The sequence below is a fragment of the Ambystoma mexicanum genome, chromosome 6p (assembly GCF_040938575.1).
Source record: "Ambystoma mexicanum isolate Mex_15411 chromosome 6p, UKY_AmexF1_1, whole genome shotgun sequence".
Lineage (NCBI taxonomy): Eukaryota > Metazoa > Chordata > Amphibia > Caudata > Ambystomatidae > Ambystoma > Ambystoma mexicanum.
Genome location: NC_090935.1, coordinates 1,089,035,189 through 1,089,057,552, shown reverse-complemented (window position 1 = coordinate 1,089,057,552; position 22,364 = coordinate 1,089,035,189).

Genomic DNA, 22,364 nt, shown 5'->3' with positions numbered 1-22,364 from the left:
TCCTAAACTAACATGTGTCACTCCACCCCCTTCCAGCTCTGATGTGCCATACCTGACAGCTATCAATCCCGACCCCCACAGGTTACCTCGTGGGCAAGACCCCCACACCTCACTAGTGACCCAAAGTGGGATAGTGCAAACACAGGTGTACAATTTATAGGCCTCTAATACCTACTTTAAAGATATACTGATGATCATTATTTACTGCATGTCTAGGATATGTGTATAGATTAGTTTAGCCAGAACCAGCCACCTCTGCGGACCTGACCCAACCTTCACCTCGCACAGACTGGCCCAGCTGAACCACGTGATGTCCAACCTCCCGCCAAGTCATCAGCCAATCCCGTGGAGCCAGCCCTTACAGAACTATATGTGCACCCCCTCCCTAACCAATGGAACTGTAACTTGTAGACTGTATAGAAATCGTCACTGATGACACTGTAACCCTTTAAAACATATTGGCCGTCATTAGGAGGTTGGAGGTAACCATGCCGCATTTAGCAGCATGGTTGCCTCCTTACCGCATACCGGCCCGGGTTCCTCAAATGAGGACTTACCGGGCCATGCCAACCTTGGTGGACCTGGTAATTCCTCGTCCGAGGAACCCGGACCCGGTCCATCCCCATTCGAGCCCCCATAGGGCTCAATGGGAATGGGGAAAGAGCTAACAACGGCCTGTTTATAACGGGCCCGTTGTTAGCTCCCTGGTCTCCTCGCGAGACCCGGTAAGGATGCCTGGTTTTACCAGGTGCCCATTGCGGGTCCCGCGAGGAGACCTCGTAATAGGGTGGAATGGATTTACCGGCACCGGCACCATTACCGGTGCCAGTAAACCCATTCCGCCAACCTCCTAATGATGGCCATTGTTTCAAGGCAGAAGAGTTCTCGGGATGCTGAGTTTTATATAAACCTTTGCTGAATTTCCAAACCAATCTCTTGGTCTCATTCCCTACTGCAATGTGTCCTGTATTCTGAGTTTTTCGTTGGTGATGTGGGGAGTGAGCGCCTTCACTTGGTGACCCCAGGACATGATTTGAGGGTGCACTGAGAGAAACCCGGTGTCGTGCGGTGAGATCCGGACGCCCCCCATCAAAACCACTGCCTCCTGCGGCTGACCAGTGCGCGCACAAAGGGAGGTCCCAAGGGTCCCGGCCATTGCAAATACACGACTGATCACCAGGGCGGGTCACAGCTTGGTTAGGGTATGGCCCAGATTGTGGATAGACCGTGAACTATGACTCTCGGATCACCCCGGGCACGTGAGTATTGGTTGCGAGAATCTCAAAGGAGGGAAATTTAAAAAGGTAACGGGCGTAAGGGTAACCCTGAGAGAATAGTGGGGAGTCAGATTTAGGGCCTAGGGCTTGTGTGAGTGTAACTGGTAGGCTTTTTCTTTTCTTTCCTTTATATGGCCATTCGGTTGTGAATACAGAAGTAACGGGATGCGGGAAGAGTACAGGAACCTAGCTCCGAAAGGGGGTGGAAGACGGCACGGCACAGCTTTGTCTCGACCAGTGCAGGAAATAAGTGGAGATAAAATAGAAAAAACGTAAGAGTCTTGTGTAGTGACTAGACTCGGGAGATATTAGCAAATTCTTTTTTCTTGTAAGCATAACTCTCTTAGAGGTCAGCCCGAAAGGGCTCATGCGAGGTGGGCAGGGAGAGTGAGTGGGAGAAAAATATGATAGTGTGAACTAGGATAGGGTGGGAGTATAGCCAGCCAGAAACAATTCTATGTTATGTGTTAACTGTCGTTAAAGTTAATTGTGTTGGTACATCTAAAAAGTATATGTGTAACTGTTATATATTGAATTAGTATAAAGTTTGTTTTGTTCAGGTGGAGTCAAGAAGGTGTAAGTGAAATAGATTTTTAAATTGTAACATCACACGGTGGTTCTTGAAGTGTTATAAGCTAAACCAAAGTATTCCTCAACTATATCTTTGATTCACAACACATACACAAGTGAACACAAAAGTGAAAGAAGGAAACCATGGGGGGAGATACACCATTAGCCCATATTTGCCAGCACTTCCCCCTGTAGAGCGAGAAAATTCTGAAACACCATGATCAATGGCTCACCGAGATAAAGGAGGAGGGATCGTCCCATGGCTGGAAGGAGGGTCCTTTGACAAACGAATATTTGATCTTGTGACAACCCACCTATTAGTAAAGTATCGGGGAAAGCAGCTTCAAAATAGACGCAAAGTATTAGATCTCTGGAGGATATTTGAGGAAACATCCCCTACCAATGATACAGATAAGGAAGTGTCATCTGAAAAGGCCCCAGCACCCGTAGGGGACAGGGGAGAGGGAGCTGAGGGGAAAATGGTAAAAACAGGGGACGAAGAACTCACTAGGCTTTACCCACTGTTAACTAGGCCTGCTGCGGGATACAGTGACCCATCTTATTTGCCTGCACCAAGCGCACTTACCACTCCTGCAGCGACAGCCCCGCCTCCCTACGATCCTAGAGGGTTGTATGGACCCACGAGCACCCCTCCAGTAAACCTTGCATGCCTCACTGGTGATTTAGAGAGGCAGCTTGCCTCAACGCAGATGGAATTGACACTATTAAGAGCTTTATATGACAGAGGCCAAATGTTGCCCCGGGAAGGGGAGACGCCATCGCTCTCGGCAGGGGGCCAACACCATCCCCACTCCCGTCTGGGAATGCCTCTAGCAGGCTCAAAGACGAGTCGAAATCCGGAGAGTTTTTCTTCCACCTTAACAATACCCCCATAAGGATAGTACGAGTAGAACAAGAAGGTAGCCAAGAAGGGGAGGAACACAGAAGTGGAGAATCGGACAGGGAAATAGAGGAGGTGTGGAGCGATCTAGATGAGTACGAGGAAGGAGCAGCAGCAGCAGGTATGCCCCTGCCACTACGAGAAGAGCCAGAAGATGGGGTGCTACGACAAAGTTGGCAGGGGAGGTTAACGAGTAGGTTGGGAAACATGTCACTGAGTAAAGCAAAAGGGGTAAAAGTAAGTAAGAAAGGAAGTAAAAAAAAAATTGCAAATGCCTCTTATCCACAAGGGAGCAGGGAGACACCATTATATACAATGGGCACAGGTGAACAAGAATAATTTGTTGAAATTATTGCCCCCACTTTTGGGAGGAGCAGGAAAATGGATACACGCATTTGAAAAAAACACTGCATGGGTCCCGCTGGCTATAGGGGACGTGAAGAGCTTGTTAGTATCTACTGTAGACCAAGCAGGCGGAATGTGGGTAAAGGCGGGTTTTCCAGTAGTAACAACAAATTGTAATCGCCATTATGGGTCAATGTAAGGGCTCAGGTATGGGATGCACTGCAGAGGACCTTCCCTGATACCCCAGATTTACACTTGGTGATGCAATGCACCATGGGGGAGGATGAAGAGGCTGCGCAGTACATTCTCCGAGTACAGGACCTGTGGAAATCGGAAACGGCACGGCTTGGGACAAATCGACTTCCCTTTTCTACTTTATCATCAAAAGAGGCCTCCCAAAGGAGGTACAGAAAGCCGTGGATAAAATTGCTGGGATAGAAGCCAAAGGCTGGCCCGAAATTCAGAACATTATAGTACACCACTGTAAGAGGATAAAAGATAGAGAAAAAGAAATTGCACAGAGGAGGTTAGCAGACGAGGCCAAGCTTGTACAGAATAAACTGGTGAAGGTCGCTGCGGTTACAGCAGCCCTGCCCACAGAGAGACAGGGAGATGGGGATCAGGAGGTTCATTGGTAAGGATGGCAGCAACCTGGTCCGCAAACGGGCAGGAGCAATGGGCTGGCTAGGAGCAATACGAGGGTCCCCAATGGCAGGGAAGGCCTACGAGAAGACGAGGTTGGCACAGGGGGCAGAGAGGGGGGTTCAGAGGTCAGGGGGGTAGGGGTTTTGGAGGGCAAGGTGCTCGGGGAGGGGGCCAATGGACATGCTAGAATTGTGGGAGATGGGGACATTTTTCAAAGGAATGCCGCGCCCGACACATGGGATATTACCAAGGGCACCCGCCCACTGGAAAAGAACAACAATTTGGTCACCCTCATCTGGGCAGACCCTATGGATTACCAAAGGCTGGTCATGGGCAACAGGAATAATATTATAATGATTACCAGCAAGGAACACAACAAATTCAACAAAGACAACAAGCGCCACAGCAGAACATGCAAGCCCAAGTAGCTCGCCAAAACACCATAGGGAAAGCCCACCCAAATATTTTCACTATGACCGCCAATGGTGCACCTGCGCCGTTCCGTGGAAAAGCAGTAATCCCAGAGAGCGTTTTTTCTGTCCCTGGAACAAACACATACCCAGATTAGGACAGCCCACAGAGAGTACTTGCATGCCCAGTCCTATCAACTACCCTACATCCAGAAGAGGAAACACTGGTGGGGGCCGAGATAGGAAACAAGCAGTTCATCTTCATGGTGGACTCAGGAGCAGAAAAATCGTACCTTATGGAAGGCCAGTTTCTTCTCTCAGGCTGAAATTTGGAAACGCAGGGATTTTCTGGGGCAATTTTGAAGGTTCCCTACACAAAAGATTTGGATATAACAGTGGGAGGCAAAATGGTGCAGGCACCCCTGTTATACCATGAAGATTCACCCATAAATTTGCTTGGGAGGGACCTCCTTAGCAAGCTTAACATGACCATCTCCTTTACAGAACGAGGAGTAGTGTGCTCCACCACGGGGGTATGTCCAATAAGAGCAATGTTGATGATCAGTACCATGACAAATGAAGTCGCAGTGTGAGGAGTGCCCACGGACGTTGACATGTTCATCTATGGGATACAGTTTCTAGCTGGAGTGGTGCCTGAAATAACACGAAAAGAATGTAGGGTTCCTCCGATTTTGTTTTTCGCCACGTCGTAAGCCCGTAATTGTGCCCGACACTATCCTCTCAGTTGACCTACAGGGGGTGCAGGTATCAGCCAAACGTATTGTGGCAATAGGACTGGACATACATGGATGTGAGTGGAGAACAGTATTGTCTATAGACCCATACATTGCGCTGCAAGACCTTACTGGCAAAGAGCTGTTCACTGGCGGTGACACTGACGGGGAGATAATAATGGAAATATGTGTGCCCTGTGACATATTGATTCAAAACAGGGAGATAAATAACTCCCTCATGGCCAGTGTCAGTGCACCACCTTCGATTTTTGATGAAGATATGAAGCAAGTACCACCATATTTCAGAACAACAGGGCCACACGAAGTAGGGCTCTTACAGGGGGTAACGCCCATAAAGATAAAACTGAAACCAGGCGCAGTACCACCCAGAGTAAAGCAGTACCCACTATCAAGAGAGGCAGAAGAAGGAATAAAGGAAACAATAAATGCAGTACTACAACAGGGCATAATTGTACCATCAAATTCACCATGCAACACTGCGATTTATCCTATAAAAAGGCAAGGGGCGGGGCTTGGAGGATGATCCAGGATCTCCGCCCACTTAATGACATCATACAGAAGGAGTTCCCCTTAGTGCCAAACCGTGCATCCATTTTGTGCAGCGTCCCAAAAAATGCCACGTGTTTCACAGTTGTGGATCTGAAGAATGCCTTCTTCTCAGCACCACTCAACCCCAGTTGTCAATACCTAACAGCATTTACCCTGGGGGGAAAAAGATATGAGCATTGTAGATTACCCCAAGGTTACTGTGAAAGTCCCAGTATATTTAATAGAATTCTGCATGAAGACCTTGGCAATATTGATGTAAAAAGCACAATAATTCAATACGTAGACGATCGCCTAATTTGCAGTGAAAGTGAAGAGCAATGTAGAGCAGACTCAATAACATTATTGAACCTACTAGCAACAAAATGGTACAAAGTGTACAAAGGAAAACTGCAGTACTGCTTAGCAGAAGTGTTGTATCTAAAGCACCTAATATCAAAGGATGGTAAAAGGATTGTACCAGACAGAGCCACAGCAGCAATACGTCACACTCTAATGCCCAAAACTATGAAGGACATGCAGAAATTCCTCGGCATATGCAATTATTGCCGCACATGGATACTAGACTATGCTGCTTACACACGCCCCCTCCTCCAGGCACTGAAAGAAGCTCAAAGGATCAGTGGCCCCATAAAATAGACCTGGGAAATGATCACACAATTCCTTAAATTACAAGATCTTATCACAACAGCACCCGTCCTAGCGACACCAGATTACGATCAGGAGTTTTATTTATTTTCCGATTGCAATGGCATACTAATGACATCAGTACTGACACAAAAAACATCATTAGGCCACAAGCCATTGGCCTATTACAGTGGCACATTGGACTCATTAATGCAAGGACAATTCGTGTGCGAACAAGCCCTCGCTGCAGCAGCCTTTGCGATAGGGAAAAGCGCCTCCATATTACTGGGATGCTCTGTAACACTATTTGTTGAACACTCTCTGTTTGCCATATTAGATAGATCAAAGTCCACGCTCACCACACAGAGAGCAACTGCATACGAAATAATCATCTCCAGCCCAATCATACACATTGTACGTTGTAAAACTGTAAACCCATCCACCTTCATCACAGAACCCTGCACAGTGGAGGACATGCAAGCACATGGCTGCGCTACATATGAGGGGGAAAGTGACGACATCCCCAAGTTCAGTGAAAATGCCCTAGAGGGGGTGAGATATACTTTGTGAATGGTTCAGCGTCCATTGACTGTGAAACAGGAGAAAAACACGTAGGGGCAGCGGTGGTAAGAATAGAGGGGGAAGAGTATGAAGTGATAGTACAGAAACGCCTCCCACCCACTTTTCAGCACAAGCAGCAGAACTCATAGCCTTAATTGAAGCATTGCATACAGCCAAAGGATGCACAGTGACAATTTACTCAGACTCGCCATACGTGACGACGACGGTGTATTCCGCTTGTCACGATGGCGACAAAGAAGATTCAGGAGAGCGGATGGCTCTCCTGTACAACACGCACAATTGTTAAATGACCTCATTGAAGCATTAGCAGAGCCATCAGTAGTGGCTTTAATGAAGTGCCAGGCCCACACAAATAACCCAGACGCTATCTCACTCGGGAACTCAGCGTCGGACGCCGCTGCGAAAGAAGCTGCATACTTTGACGTTCCCCAAGCAGTCGAATGTGTAGTAAGGACCCCTACACAAGACGACAAGGAAGAAGGGTACAGTTCCACACCCATAATTCGAATAATAGAATTGCAGAAACGCGCCCCACCAAATGAGCAGGAAATATGCACAAAAAGCGGGTGCAAACAATCGCCCACAGACCTCCTCTGGCATCAGGAAATGACAGGGGAAGTAGTAATGCTGATAGAGCTATTGCAAATTGCATTCCAACAGCTTCACTTCTTTGCACACGTCACAAAACAACACATAGCAGCAGATATTCAAGAGGACTGGTTTGTCCCCAAATTGCAGGAACACTTAACGAAATTGATTATAGAGTGCACGACATGCCAGACATACAATTCAAGTATGACCCTCAGAACACTGCGAGGAACACTGCCACGCCCATCAGGACCATTCCGAGAATTACACATCGACTATGCAGATATGGAAGCACAGTGTAACGGGGCAAGATACCTCATAGTGGTGGTGTGTCCCTTTTCACGCTGGGTAGAGGCAGGACCCTGTGCACACCCAGGCACCAAATGCGCAGCAAATTCCTAGTGAGGTAGGTGTTCCCTAGGTGGGGGATCTGTGACGTTATCCGTTCAGACAATGGCACTCACTTTGTAAATGACCTCTTCAAAGAAGTAACAACATTGCTGGGTGTTAAACACAAACTTCGCTCAATTTATCACCTGCAAGCGAACAGAGTTGTTGAGAAGATAAACAGCATCCTTAAGAGTAGATTATCAAAACTGTGCCACTCCCTGAAAAAGAATTAGGTAAATTGCTTGCCTCTAGCACTGCTCCAGCTTAGAACGCAGCCAAGCAAAGACCACCATTTGTCCCCGTACGAAATAGTGACGGGGGCATATTCAAATGCCACTATCTCCAGTAAGAAGAGCTGCAGACGCTCACAGAGCTGCCACAGTGCTAGGGGATGAATTTAAGGAATATCTCACCCAACTGATGCGAGCTGTGCAGAGTATAGAAAAACAAATAGCACCCCCATTTACATGAGAAAATGAAACAGATACAAACACTCCAGCAGCAGACAGCCCAACATTACAGGTAATGCCTAGTGAAAGTGTGTACGTGCGCAGTTTCGTGCGGTGATGGAACTCCCCACGATTCCACGGCCCCTATGAAGTGATTTATTGCATGCCCTCGGCTGTAAAAGTTAAAGGGTTGAAGTACTGGATACATCTCACAGATGTAAGAAAGGCGTACGATAGCACAGTGACCAATGGTGAATATCCACAAGAGCAAGAGAGTGCAGCGCCATAAATAAAAAAAGGAGTACTACAACCATGTTGGGTAAAGAAAATGAAAAACAGAAACTTGAATGTAAACATTTTATAATAGTATTGAGTATTGGTAAGAGTATGTAAAAGATGAAAAAAATGGTCTTCTCTCTCTATCTCTCTCTTTCTCTCTCTCTCTCTGGCTCTATAACTGTAGCAATTTGTGTTTGATATTTTTCCCATTCTTCTTCTTCTTTTCTGTTCTCCTCTCTCACTGTTAAGTTCTCTAAGATATGTATAGACAAAATACAATGGTTTGTTGCGAAGATAAAAGATAATATTTGATTTACTTGTGTGTACTTAACCCATTTATATCACCTCTTCAGGTGAAATGTGGGGGAAAGGAGGGCCCTCACTAACGACACTACAAATGTAGTTAGCGATAGGGAAGAAATTAGCGCTACTAGTGCTTATAATTATGACTTTGGGCTCTATTTCGTAGCAATAATTTTCTCTGTAATGTTATTTTGTCTGAGGCTGTATTGGACCCTCACTTTGATATTGGGTGATATAAAAGATGAGGGGGGACGGGGTACATTTAATACAATAAAGGTCAAGCCTAATTTGGAATGGGTTCAAAGTAATACGGGCCACAATACTTCTTGAAATGCCAATCTTATCACTCTGCACAAAAACCGAACTGTCAAAACCCCTATTTTTACATATGCTGCTATGGGTTATGATGTTGATAATGTGTCTAACGATTATAATGTTGACTCTCCTATGTTTGATGTTCTGGGATCGCCGTATGTAAATATGTACACAACTGATAATATGCACTGTAAGCCCTATGTCCAAACCTCACAAGCGTACCCAATCTCACAGTCCTGGCAGAGTGGTAGCGAACAAAATGATGAAACTTGGACAGACATTTTTCCTGTACGATATCAAAAGGTGAAAAAGATGCACAATGGTATACGGGGGATACGAGAGGGAAAGGGGGGGTCAAAAGAAAGGGGTATGATGCATACCATGGCCTTGGATTAGATAAAGTAGAAGACCCCCGCCACCCTGACCAATCCAATAAATGGTACTCAAATATGAGTGCCATAGCTAGACAGGGAACTAATGAAAGTTGTTACATTTTCTCCTTGATACCCCATGCCTCTGGCACACCCAAAGTTCTAATACTCCAAGAAACGCCTTTGTCGCATGCCCGGTGTATCGTTCATCTAGCCCTCTGTAGGATTCAGAGTACCTTCTAGGCACACATGGTAACAATACAAATGCTGCAGAACGAGAAAACATGCACCAGCAAATCTCAAGGAGTAATCTGCGTGAAAGAGCCATTTTTATCATCATAGGAACAATGTTCACGGAAAATAAATGGTACGAAGAGACAATCACATGTAAAGCTGAAGCACTGCGAGGAATGTCCGAAGAAAACTTTCAATGGGTCAAACGAACATGGACTCTGACATGGTCTCAACACATCGCCAAACTAACGTGGGCGACAGCCCTTGACAGCCCTTGAAAAGCCAATCAAGATACAAAAAGAAATTCAGCATGAACTCACAGCGAAGGAAGGGTGCCCATGGGCTCAAACAAACATTGCAATAAGACAATCATCCTACCAGATATGAAAAAAGGCACAGCAGCGTTGATGGACACTTACTGGGTGTGTGGCAAACAAGCATACCTGCACCTCCCGCCATCATGGAGAGGTACCTGGGCCATGGCCACGTTGCATTCAGCCTTGATGATGATTCCGGAAAGCCATGTCCAGGAGGGGAAGGGTGCCAATTGAAATGTCACCAGCACCCCAGACAGCAAGCAAAGAGCCCTCCACATACGACATCCTGTCTGAAGATGAGCTACAGGAAAGAGTGTCCCGCAAAAGGAGGTCGTCAAAGTATATCTCCAGCAAATCCTCAGACCTCCTGGCAGAGATTCCTGTCCAATACAAACTTTTCAATTCCGCAAGAAACATTCTTCACTTCCCTTCTAGTGCCAGGCATCCAGGCGCGAACAAATGTCAAATGGCTGCAGATTGTGCACTGGGAACTGATACAGCTGGCCAACGACACAGAAGAAGGGTTCAACATGATCAAAGTGGAACTTTGAGCCCTGCGGTTGATGACCATGCAAAACCGGTATGTCCTAGACCTACTCACAGCAATGGACGGCGGTGTTTGCAGAAAAATCAGGCGTGCATGCTGTACATTCGTACCTTCTGCCGACGCTGACAATGGGACCCTATCACACGTGATATCTGCAGTATGCAACCTAGGTGAAAGAATGAAGAAAGAAGGGGGGATCGAACCTAGCAACTGGTTCGACAACATTCTCAACTGGATACCTTCCTGGTTCGGAACAATGATGAACATTTTTGTCCCACTCATCGTTTTTCTGTTGCTGATTTTTTGTGTGTGCCAGGTAGGGGTTTGATGTTGTGCAAAATCAGTGCCTAGTTCTGCAATGATGATGGTGACGATGGGCAAACCGACAAATGTGCAAACTATGAAGGATGCACAGATACAGACGGGGGAATCTGGCAACTCCAAATACCACATGACTGCAGTGTATCGTTATCCAGGGGACAGGGTGGACAACGTGTATCACACCACAATTAAGGAGCCCTGAGAATTAGAATGGTATAAGGAAGTGTGGGTAGATCTGGATGGGGATGGGGGAATATACATGACATGCACCCCTGATGAATATGCTAGAAGGGGCCAAAGCCTTCGAGGTGTATGCATGTCATCAAAAGTGGGGCTCACCTGTGCTTCGAGATCCGATTCGCCGGAGGAGAGGTCGGATCCGGAAAGAGCCGTTGCCGAGAGATCAGGCGTTCCTTTTTTTGTGAAGAGGTAAGGTCTGTTCCGGGAGCTCGCCACAATTGTCATGCTGAGTAACAGCCACAGACAGAAATGACAATCCCCCTGTGCAGACCACGGAGGGGAAAAAGCCTGTGGCACAAAAAAACCCTATAGATGGAATGGCAAGAAGGCGTGGAGGTGATGGCTTGTCCGATCCAGTAGAAGGACTTGAATAGATCAGGTACATTGAAACGTAACTATTCTTTCTGCAAATCTGCTCCTGAAGGCTGGTATGATGGAGATCCAGCGGACAAAGAAGAGGCAAAACTCCAAAGGCAAGATGCGAACTGGAATATGTAGTTCGGAAGAAAAAATGGAGGGCGGAAGAGGACTAGAGACTGGAAGATGTGAAACTTCGGTGGAAAAAATAGAAGGAGAAAGAAAACCAAGGGAAATATCAGAGGAAAGGGTAGAAGGAGGTTAAGTAGGTATAAGAAAGAGGGAATGGGACAGGCGCAAGAGGTCACCGTACTAACGTGTAAAAAGAACCCCTGCAAGTGGAAAACTTCTTACCCCAAGAATGAAGGCACCGAAACGGGAGCAGAGTGGTCAGGATACCTGGGAACTCCTGTAAGGAAGGTAAGGTAATCAAAGGGACTGAAAGAGGCGGAGTAAGAAAAGCGGCGAGCGCCGTGACAGAAAGTGAAAGTAAACAATGTCAGAAAACACCCAAATACCGCGTGCAGGAAAAGGTAACAACAGCAGACAGATAGGCTGGAAGAAATGAGCTCAGGAAGAAACGCTACGGAGGGCTTTCAGGAAGAAACGAAGGAAGGCTGGAACTACGAGAGAACCAGAGAGCGAGGAAACCGCAACACAGATGCAACGCCCGGGGGGGCGTGGCTTCCCTGCATTTAAAGGGGAAGAGATACATAGTTGCAGAGAGAAAGAAACAGGACTAGCAGAGTTTCCACCGGGACCACATCTTCCATGAACCTCCTTTCATGACAATGCAGAGCATGGATGCCAATAAAAGGGTCACCTGCTTGGGACGAGGCAGTATTGGAGGTGGAGCACTACCGGAATGCTAATAATACAAATAAATAGGTTGTTACTTTAGATGTAATGAAAGGGGGAATGTAATGAAGGAGGGGTTTGGTTGAGCCCCCCATACATTCTACATGAAAGGGACTACTTGCTCTTGCACTAGTGGGGGGACGCCTTCCTTGCCCTTCTGCGGCCATAGGGGACAAGGCCCTGGCACAAGCAGAGATGGGGCTATTGCAAGACACAATTGGACTCAATTTATTTGTACCCTTGACTCCATCTTTGGACTAGGCCGCATTCTGGTATTGTGAAGTCTCCTCTCCCCTCAGCAGCACCACGCACACAACGACCACGGACAGCCCCCACCTTTTTCCTCCAGCGCCTGTGCCTCCCAAGTCCCTTTCTCATGGATGCTCTGAGACAAGATGTTGCAAATAAACAATTTATTGATTTCATTCTTCCTCTGAGATCAGTGTCCTGTTTGTGACTGGGGCGAACCATGACTTATAGTTCCTCCATCTCAACAAACCTGCTCCTGCACCTCTCACCCCCGCTGTTGGAAAATTATTGCCTGTTCAACCTTATGCCCCTCCAACGCTATTCTTTTGATGTACAAGAAGTGTGACCCGTCCTTGCTGACCACCCCAGAGTGTCTCCCAATAAAACCTGACTCCTGTCACTATATATTCTGTCCTAAATGAACATGTGTCACTCCACCCCTTCCCGCTCTGATGTGCCAGACCTGACAGCTATCAATCCCGACCCGCACCCTTCACTCGCTAGTGACCCCAAGTGGGATACTGCAAACACTGCTCCGGCAGTATGCCTCTCTGTTTTCACTGACGCCAGGCCTTAAACCGTGGTGTAGGCACGAGATTGACACTGGTGACAGTGTGCCTGTCAAAAGCAGGTGCTACCGTATGTCAGATAAGGTTAATGACCACATCCAAGCTGAAGTCACCAAGATGTTGGATCTGGGTGTTATTGAACCCTCAACCAGTCCCTGGTCCGGTCCCGTGGTCTTTGTAGTCCAAAGCAATCTCCCAGGCAGGTACCAAGGATTGGATGTTCTGTGTGGACTACCGAGGAGTCATTGCCGTCACCAAAATTGACGCGCACCCGTTGCCCAGGGCTGAGGAGCTCGTGTACACCATAGGTGCTGCTGAATTTGTGAGCACCTTTGACCTTACCTCAGGCTATTGGCAAATAGCTCTGACGGACCATGCCAAGGAAAAGACGGCGTTCGCAACACCAGAGGGACTCTACCAGTTTAGGGTCATGCCTTTCGGGTTGAAGAATGCCCCTGCCACTTTCCAGAGATTGGTCAACCATGCGCTCAGTGGGCTGGAAGCCTTTTGTGTGGCTTACTTAGACGACATTGCCGTCTACAGTTCCACCTGGGAAGAGCATTTGACTCATCCGGATAAAGTGTTGCAGGCCTTGAAAAGGGCTAACCTCACTATCAAGGCCGCCAAGTGCCAGATAGCTCAGGGGAAAGTCACGTATCTTGGTCATGAGGTAGGAGGGGGTCAAATGCAACCTCTCCCCAGTAAAGTACAGGATGTACATGACTGGTAGACTCCCACTACTCTAACCCAGCTGAGAGCCTTTTTGGTCCTCACTGGGTATTATCGTAATTTCATGGCAGACTATGGAACCATAGCTGCACCCTTAACAGCTCTGACTTCACCCAAATAGCCTAGGAAGTTTAATTGGACTGAAGACTGTCAGAGGGCCTTTGATGGCTTGAAAGAAAGTCTGTGTAGGGCACCCGTGCTGTGTGTGCCTGATTACAGCAAGCCCTTTATCGTTCAAACTGACGCCTGCAACACCGGAATTGGAGCTGTCTTGTCCCACTTAGATGACATAGGAAGAGAACATCCGATCATCTTCATCAGTAGACAACTCAAGGGTAGAGAATTTAGGTGGGCTACTGTTGAAAAGGAATATTTTAGTATAGTTTGGAGCCTTAGGCGTTTTTTGACCCTACCTTACCCGGTCTACATTCAAGGTCCAAACAGATCATAAGCCCCTGAAGTGGCTTATGCAGATGAAGGGTGAAAATCCGAAACTGCTCAGGTGGTCCATTAGCCTGCAAGGGCTAGATTTCACCTTAGAGCACAGACCAGGGAAGAGTCACGATAATGCAGATGGCCTTTCCAGAAGGTATGTTGACCGTCTGGATGAGTGTGTCTATCTTGTGGGAGATTAGGCCCCCTAACCTCAGTCTGGGGGGGGTGCGACTGTGATGCTGGAAATGCATCGGAGGGACAGAGCCTCCATATCCTTGTCCTTTACTGCTTTTTATTGTGTGTTCTGTTGTGTTTTCCATGCAGGAGTTCATGTGGGACTCCTGGCGGTGCAGCTCTCTCTTTTGGTTTGGTGAACAGACCCATGGGATACCCTTATGGCACCCATGGGTAGGGGTGCAACCCTGTGCCCTTAGTGTATGTTTTTGGGCACCTGTGTGTGACCCACGGAGCAGGGTACGGGCTGGTGGCAGCTCTGTGCTGAAATGACTGGTGCCCTGAGTGTCCTCCATTTTGGGATGCCCAGGCCCTGTCATTGGAATCAGTAGATTCCTGATGGAGACAAAATGGTCCCCATGGCCTCTTGTCTTCCATGACCTGTTACCTTGATCTTCCCGAAGTCCCGGGAAGCCCTGCCTCTGTCCCTTGCCCCTGACTGGCTGTTGGGTGGAAGTTCCATATATGGTAGTGTGGGGAAGTGCCGACCAGACTGGCTGGAGCCTCCTCAACGACCGTATGTTGTGGGTACGCCTGTGGGTGGGACCTGGGTGAATGGAGTGTGTGACGAATACGCATTCTATGTTGTGGGTGTCTAGTATCTGGTGTTTGACACAATGGCTGAGACAGCCCTGCAGGAAACCGGTATGAATGCAGTATGGTGTGTTGAATGGCTCGGTACTTGTCCCAATACACATAACTTGTTGAGTGTCTGGAGAGAAGTGAATGGCCCGAATGCACTGTGTGCCTGATTGGCTGCCTGCCTGCATGAATGCCCTTAGTCGTGATTGGATGCTTGAGTGTGACCCAGCGGAATGAATGGGAGATCAACAGTATATCTGGGGACCTCTCACTGCTAGGAATCATGTTCAGAAGCTGAAGTCCACTACGATGAGTAACTGGAATAACTGAAACTTGACCTTGAAGCCCTGCTGGATGAGAAGAATTGCTGTTGCTCTCCTTCACAATCTGAAAGCTGCTGTGCTGCCAAGGACTGACCCAGAGAGGACCTGGTAAGGCGCCCTCTTCCCGAGCTATGAGGTACCATCGTGCACCAGCTGATCTTTGCCTAAGCTCCCTGGTAGACAGACCTTCAACAGGCTGCCAACCCGATATGGGGACTGCTGCGGAACTCCAAGGAGAAGCGCCCGGACTGTTGTCCGCCACTGTCGACGACCGCCGTCGCCGACCGGAGCCGCCGTGCTCCCATTTGCCTAAGAACCTCATTTGATCCAAGGACACTCTCGTCCGCATCGTCGGCGCTGTATCCTGCTGGAGAAGGCCTGACCGTCGACGCGCGAAGGAGCCTCCACCGGTGGGTTTCCCGCCACCCAAAGATCACAGAGATGCTGAAGACTCAACGCCCTTGCTGGGCCATAGTTCTTCAAACTCTTTGCGGTCCAGAACTATCGACACCGAGGTGCCCCGCATGCCTCTTCCTTGCAGGACGTTTACGCTTCCCCGTCAACGAGCACCGCTAGGAACGATGCGGCCACTTCACCGTCGTAGCTCAACCTGTTCTCCGTCAGACGTTCGACGACCCGTGACTCCTGCCTGAAACGGAGGACACTCAAGAAGGGCCATCGATTCCCCGACGAGGAACGCTACAACGCCAGGTACTTTGGGGTTGCAGAACTATTGGGAAGTCTCGGGTGAACAATATATGGACTGGGCTTGTATCTTTCTGTCACAATGCGGCCATGGAGACTATTGAAAAGATGGAGGTTCTTTTAGGACATCCTCGACCTTGCTTTGTAGCACTAGTCTTTCTGTATTCAAGTCCTTTTATGCAGGCCACCCCCCCAGCGCACCGCGTTGCAACTCGCTCCGTTTGTTTACTCTAACCTTTGGCCGTGTCGCAGTGCCGCTCTCGTGTGTTTTACTTCCGAATTTGCTTTCCTGGACTTTCTGCTATACCGTACCCTGCTGCTGACTTCTCCAGTGTGTTTTCCGCTCTCCTGCTTCGCCTTCTGGAGGTGCCGTCTCGGTGCCGGTAACCCTTCTTTCCGAGCCTGCTTTCTTTTCTGTCCTATTTTTCTTTTACCGTTCTGTCTGTTCGGTAACAGCCTTTCCTCTACACATTCTTGCTCTCTGCCTTCTTATCTTTTGGTCCACCTCTGCTTCCCAGCCTTACGGCACTTACCTTGCCGTTCACCTCTCTTTCTCTCTGCTTCTTCTCATCTCTTTTCATTACCTCTCTTCCGTCTCTTCTCATTTCTGACCCCTTTCTTTGCTCTCTCTCTCAATCCCGGTCATTCCACTCCTTCTTTCCCATTCTCTTTCACTCTTTCCTACTAAATCAGCCTTTCTTCGATTCCTGCTTGTGCAATATCCCTCCTTGCCTCTCTGTTGGAGCCTTCTTGGAAAACAGACTCCTTCCACTCAATCCAGCATTCCCGGCTATTATTGTTCCACACATCAGTAAAGACCTCAGCTCCTTCATCCTGTTCACTGCGGAGGTGTGCTCTCTTCCATTGGATTGTCAACCAGATCCACAGCGCCGCCAGATAACCAGCCTCAACCACTTCCGCCTGTATTCCTCTATCGGATCAGCAATCTACCAGGGTTTTTTCTACCTCAATAGGCTTTTTCCCTGTTGTAAGGGACTGGCTCCCCTGGGTTCCCCTGGCTGCTTGTTTAACTCACAGTCAGGATGGCCTTGGGTGCAGACCGTCCCTATCTCTTCGAATGCAAGTAAGGGAAGAAAGTTTCCAAGGCAGAGAATGAGGAAGAGGGAACCAAGAAGGACAGAAGAAGAAGGCGAAAGACGTCTGGCTCGGGGAGCTTCTCAAAGGACTCAGGTGAGGAGACTCAGGGGGAGGTAACTTCAGCTTCTGACAGTTTGCAAGGCCAACAGACCAACATGGCATCATTGGAACAATTCCAGGAGATGGTGACTGCTATTCAAGGACTTGAAGCTGAGGTTCAGAATCTCCGAACTTAGAATGTCACCCTAAGGCAGCAAGTAGCAGCACGAGAGGATACCCGAGGTGATCTACCCCCCCTGACGTTCTCCTTTGGGAAATATGATGGCAACCCAAAGCTCTTGAAGGAGTTCCTGGATGCTTGTATGATCTATTTTACTTTTTGCCCCAAGGCATACGAATTAGACAGAGCTAAGGTTGGCTTTCTCTTCTCCAACCTGGTGGGAAACGCTTTGGCCTGGGCAACGCCACTAATAGCCCGGTCTGACCCTGCAGTCCATGATTACACATAATTCACCCAACTGATGCGAACCAGATTCGACCGACCCTAAATTCAATATTCCTCATATGAAGCTCTCCTAGACATCCGTCAAGGAAATCGCGATGTGCAGACTTATGCGTCCGCATTTACTAGACTGGCAACAGATGCAGGATGGCCTGATTCTGCACAATAAACCCTCTTCCGTCGAGGTCTCCATGATGAACTCAAGGATGAGCTAGCCCGAGTGGCTCATCCTGCCTCTTTTCAAGAACTAGTGACATTAGTCCTTCAGTTGGAATATAGCTTACAAGAACGAAGACTGGAAAGAAGAAGGATCAGACCACCCTCCTCGGCAGGAATTCCCACTACAGGGATCCCAAACCGAACCCCGACGGAGGAACCCATGCAAATAGGGACTACAAGAGGTCCTCTGACCCCTGAGGAGCGAAAGAGGTGCAGGGATCAGGGGCTTTGCATGTACTGCGGGTCTTCTAAACATTTGCTCCGCAATTGTCCTGAGGTACTTCCAAGGCATTCGGGAAACACTTCTCCCCGGTCTTCAGCAGGGAAAAGAACCGAGTAGAGACAGGCAGTCCCTGCAATACAACCAAACAAATTACGGACTCTGCTGATAATAGACTATTGGTGTTCACGATTCATCTTACGTTTGAATCTATTCCTACTGTAGAGGTGGTGGCCTTGTTTGATTGTGGAGCAGCAGGGAACTTTATTGACATCCAGTGGGCACAAGCACAAGGTATTCCACTCCGCCAGAAGAGTTGTTCCTTACCCGTCGAAGGAGTGGACGGAACACCACTTACTTCCGGACCCATAGTTCAAGAGACTTGTCCAGCCAACATGCAGCTGTTTCAACACCAGGAACAGATCATTTTCTGATGTCATCAGAGCCGCTCATTTCCCGGTTATTCTAGGAATACCTTGGCTGCACAAGCACAATCTGGGAATTGACTGGTCAGCCAATACCATTTGCTTTCAATCTCTGTATTGTACTTCCTCTTGCCTTCCACAAACCTTGATAGCCTCGGGTGAAGGAGTCACTGTGCCGGTACCCGCTTCGGTGGTTCACATGGTGCCACTCTGCTACCAACAATACGCTGAGATCTTCGAGGACGAGTTGCCCTGCTCTTTACCTCCTCATCGAGTCGAAGATTGCGCCATAGACCTAAAACCTGGCTGGAGCTTCCATTCCCTTTGGTCGTATGTATCCCATGTCTCTCCCAGAAAGAAGGGCCCTTAAGGAGTATTTGGATGCCAACCTACAGAATGGGCTTATTCGAGAGTCACGATCCTCTGCGGGAGCATCCATGTTTTTCGTACCTTAGAAAGGAACGAATGAACTGAGACCCTGTATAGACTATCGCGGGTTGAATAGTTTGACCATAAGGGACAGGTACCCGATGCCCCTGATAAAGGAAGTACTGGAGGCTGTAGAAGGGGCTAACATATTTACCCAGCTCGATCTTTGTGGGGCCTACCACCTGCTGAGGATTAAGGAAAGGGACGTAGGAAAGACAGCTTTTAGGACTCCTCTAGGACACTATGAATATAGGGTGATGCCCTTCGGGTTAGTAAATGCCCCCGCAGTGTTCCAGCGCTTTGTGGACAAGATCTTTTCAGACCTATTGTATGCTTCTGTCTAAGTCTATCTAGACGATATTCTGGTTTTCTCATCCTCGCAGACATGTTGATCAAGTCCTCCAAAGGTTGCGAGAACATCAGCTACTAGTCAAACCGGAGAAATGTATCTTTGAGGCGCCTTCAGTGTCCTATTTGGGATTCATCCTCTCGAAAGAGTGAGTGCAGATGGACCCCGAAAAGGTGAAGGCGATTCTTCAATGGCCTATCCCCAGAAACCCTAAGGACATCCAGAGGTTCCTAGGACTTTCGAATTTCTATAGACGGTTCATTCCCAATTTCTAGGACATTGCCCTACCCATAACCAGGTTGTTAAAGAAAGGAGAAAGATTTGACTGGGATTTGGAAGCTGACCAAGCCTTTCAGCAACTCAAGAAAGCCTTTACCACTGCACCCATCCTAATACAACCTAATCAATCCCTTCCTTTTATAGTAGAAACAGATGCCTCCGGAGGGGCTATAGGGGCGGCTCTTCTACAAACTGGCAAGGATGGGATGGAACATCCGGTGGCTTACTACTCTCGGACACTTACGTCGAGTGAAAGGAATTATTCCGTGCTAGAGCGAGAATTATTGGCTATCCGTCAAGCATGCATTAAGTGGAGGCCTCTGCTGCAAGGAGCCGCTCACCCGTTTTTGGTGCGTACAGACCATCGAAATCTGAAGATCCTCCAACAGATGGAGTGTCGCAATTCCAGACATGCCCGGTGGGCCTATTTTTTCTCCCAGTTTTACTTTAACATCACCTATTTGCCAGGAAGGGAGAATGTCTTAGCAGTTGCCTTATCCCGTAGTCTGGAAGAGGTCTCCTCTGAAGATCTGAAGCCCGAAGAGATACTAACCGGAAAAAGAATCCTGGGGGTAGTCCGATCCTTTTTACAAGAAGTTGAACACACAACCAGGCTTATACAGGTTCCACATAACCTGCAGTCATCCCTGGAGTGGAGAGGGATGTTATATTTCCATCATGGTACGCTGTACTTGCCCATTAAGAAGCTGCAGACTCAAGCTTTGTCCTGGTCCCACGATCTTCCTTCTGCAGGGCAAAAGGGTCAGGGAGCTACCTTGAACTTAGTGTCTAGGTATTTCTAGTGGCCCGCCTTAGCCAAGGATGTCAAGGCTTATGTGGCTATGTATCTCACATGTGCTTCTAGTAAGCACTCTACTCATCGACCTTTGGGTCTTCTTCAGCAAGAACTTTTGCCGTCACGTCCTTGGGAACACATTTCCACAGACTTTATAGTTGACCTTCTCCCTTCTATGGGTTACAATGCCATAATGGTAACAGTAGACACCTTTAGCAAGATGGCACACTTCTCTCCTCTCCCTGGTCTACCTTCTGCGCCAGAAGCCGCTGAGGTGTTCTTAAGGGACGTGGTTAGATTGCATGGCTTACCACAGACAATTGTGTCTGACAGAGGATCTCAGTTCACTTCCCGATTTTGGTCCACACTTTGCACCATCTTGGGAATCAGGAGAGCCCTTTCTTCTGGGTATCATCCACAAAGCAACGGACAAACTGAACGCTTAAATGCCACCTTAGAACAATACCTCTGTTGCTTTTGTCAACAAGAAGAAGATATGTGGAAGTCGTACTTATCCAAGGCAGAATTCACCTACAATAACACCTCTCACTCCGCTTTAGGTACTAGTCCTTTTTTCTTTACCTATGGTTTCCATCCCAAGCACATTCCCCTGTTTGAAATCTCCCCCATGTCAGTGCCTTCGGTAGACCAACATCTCCATGAACTGAAACGCATTCAAAGAGAGGCTACACTGAATCTGGAGGCTAGTAGGAAGCTTCACAAGCGGTATGCTGACAAGAAGAGATCCCCAAACCCAAAGTGGGATGTAGGTACTGTCATGCATGCTGGACGTGGTCCTACCTCCTACGCTCGTAGAACAGCTAGACCGTTCTATTCCAAATGGCGGTTGTTCGATACGTTGCCGGGAAAACGACGTTTGCACTTTTCACGTCGCTAACTTCACGTGTATTCTGCTTCGTCACGTGAACTACGGCATTACGTATTTAAGCAGCGTGGAAACTTCACTCGCTGCTTCTGATCGAATCATTTGGCGTTGTGTAGCTGAACCTCCGGTCTGCATCCTTGCAGGTTACTACAGCTACTTTTTGGGCCTACTATAGCGTGTTTTCCGTCACACGCTGATTCCTGGAGCTGTTTGGTTGCGTGTAAATCCACACGCTATCTTCAAGCGCTGCTGGCCTGGGCTGCGTGAATCCTGTTCGCGTGTAAATCCACACGCGCACGCTATCTTCAAGCGCTTCAGGCCTGGGCTGCGTGAATCCTGTTCGCGTGTAAATCCACACGCGCACGCTATCTTCAAGCGCTGCTGGCCTGGACTGCGTGAATCCTGCTCACGTGTAAATCCACACGCGCACGCTATCTTCAAGCGCTGCTGGACTGGACTGCGTGAATCCTGCTCGCGTGTAAATCCACACGCGCACGCTATCTTCAAGCGCTGCTGGTCTGGACTGCGTGAATCCTGCTCGCGTGTAAATCCACACGCGCACGCTATCTTCAAGCGCTGCTGGTCTGGACTGCGTGAATCCTGCTCGCGTGTAAATCCACACACGCACGCTATCTTCAAGCGCTGCTGGACTGGACTGTGTGAATCCTGCTCGCGTGTAAATCCACACGCGCACGCTATCTTCAAGCGCTGCTGGCCTGGACTGCGTGAATCCTGCTCGCGTGTAAAATCCACACGCATATATTGTCTTCGAACGCTGCTGGCCTGGACTGCGTGAATCCTAATCGCGTGTAAATCCACACGCACACGCTCTTTTCTTCGCGGCTGTACAGAACCGCGTGAACTTTGTTTATACCTTAAAAGGAGCGCTATTTCCAACTCCTGCACCTGTGATATTAACAGGGGGATTGATTCATTTCTATACTTTACTCTACGTGGGAAGGAAGCTTTTCAAGGATAATTGGAAGGTGACAGTGAACAGTACTTTGGACGCTATCCTGTGGTGCATCAACCCGGTATCTAGTGTGAGCCTCGTTCCGTTCGGGATAAGTCTCCCTTACTAATCTTCCCTTCCTTGTCGTTTGTTCTA